The sequence below is a fragment of the Alexandromys fortis genome, unplaced genomic scaffold, assembly GCF_014885135.2.
Source record: "Alexandromys fortis isolate MF-2015 unplaced genomic scaffold, M_Fortis_MF-2015_v1.1 scaffold_144, whole genome shotgun sequence".
Lineage (NCBI taxonomy): Eukaryota > Metazoa > Chordata > Mammalia > Rodentia > Cricetidae > Alexandromys > Alexandromys fortis.
The window spans coordinates 2,226,351-2,228,279 of NW_026068021.1; positions in this window are offsets into that span (position 1 = coordinate 2,226,351).

A 1,929-nucleotide genomic window follows, 5' to 3' on the forward strand; every position below is an offset into this window, starting at 1 on the left:
GGACCAGAGGACAAGGGGCAGCAGCTATAACCACGTTGGGACCACATTGGTCCTGGGTTCTCTTCTGAGACCAGCCATCTAGGCTGTCCCTGGGGATGTCCTCAAGGAGCACCAGAGCTGCCGGTTATGGGTGGCCAAAGACCACCCCATGGGGTCTTCAGCACCTGCTAGCAGTGAGTCTCTGGTCTGCCTCCCAGGACCCCCTAGCAGGTCACTGAAATCTGAGACTTTATGCCTGGCATTCTCGCACTAGCTAAAGGCCCAGGCTTCGGCATGGCTATAGGCAGGACCAAGACCCCTACTCCTCACCCCAGAGTCAGGCTTGGAGTCTGTGAAAGTGAGCTTTGTCAACATGGCACAGCCTAGGATCGCCTAGGAAGAGAGTCTCAGTGAAGGATTGCCTACGTTGAGTTGGCCTGATGATCTTATAAATGGATCGATGTGAGACCCAGCCCAGTGTGGGTGGCACCATTCCGTAGGCAGGGGTCCTGAGCTGTGTAATCATGGAGAAGTGGAACGAAGCACAAGCAAGCAGGCAGATATGTATTCATTTCTCTCTGCTCCTGACTGTGGTTGTAAGTCCCCCCCTGGACTCCCCTACTAGGACAGGCTGCATCGGGGAACTCTCAGCTAAGGAACATTTACCCCACGAGGCTGCGTTCTGACAGACTATTTTACCATCTGGGCTGGGGACTCTGGTTATAACGTGATGAGGGAGGGAGGCTGCTACATTTCTTGTTTCATTTTTTATTCTGGGTTTTGTTTTTGAGACAGGGTTCCTCTATGCAGCCCTGGCTGAGCTGTCCTGGAACTTGTACTGTAGACCAGGCTGGTCTCCAACTCAGAGATCCGTCTGCCTCTGCCTCCCGAGTGCTGGGATTAACGGCGTGCTCCACCAGCTGGGAGGCTGCTATTTAACAAATGTGTATTGACTGGAACTAAGGAAGAGCAGGAGAAGTGAGAAAACACACTGGAGGGACCAGGGACAGGGCTCAGCAGGTAAAGGTGCTTGCCACGAAAACCTGACCACCTGAGTTCAATCCCCAGAACCCACGTAAAGGTAGAAAGAGAGAACCGGCTCCACAAAGGTGTCCTCTGACCTCACACATTTACTGTCTCCTGTCTCCTCTCTCTCTCTCTCTCTCTCTCTCTCTCTCTCTCTCTCTCTCTCTCTCTGTCACACACACACACACACACACACACACACACACGTCAGACACCCATGTCATGGGGTCCAAGGTCAGAGGGCCATTGTGGTGATTCTGTCCACTTGAGAGGGGACAAAGGACAACGGACACTGGCCACAGTGCTGGGAGCCCACAGGGTCTGTTCCATCCCATCCAACCAGGTGCTGGGAGCCAAAAGCTGGGAATTGCTCTCATAGGGATCACGGGACCAAGAGGCCACCTGGAAGCAGAGGCTCTCACACCACATCCCCCTCTCCTGGGCCCTCAGGAGCTGCTGACAGGTGACAAATGGTGTCGGCCCTGCAGTGGACTCTCACCCAGTGAGTCCTATAGAGTCAGGTCAGAGGCACACTGAGGCGTGTGTCAAATGACCTCTGGGCCTCCACAGGCCTCACTCAGTCAGGCTGGGTATCCCAGCCCCTCCTCTCCCGAGGTCAAACATAGGATGAAATGAGCCAAGCCCAACTCAGGTGGACAGGCGCTGGAGAGATGGCCCAGCACTTCAGAGCCAATGTTGTTGCAGAGGACCAGAGTTCGGTTCTCAGCACCCAGTACTCACAACCTTTAACTCCAGCTTCAGAGAACCCGACACTATCCTCTGACCTCTGTGGGTACTGCATACACAGCACACACCCAACCCCCGCCCAAAACACATACACAGAAGTAAAAATAAATCTCTGAAAAATAAAAAAAAGGCATTGCAAGCCTTTAATCTCAGAATGTAGGAGGTAGAGGCAGGCAG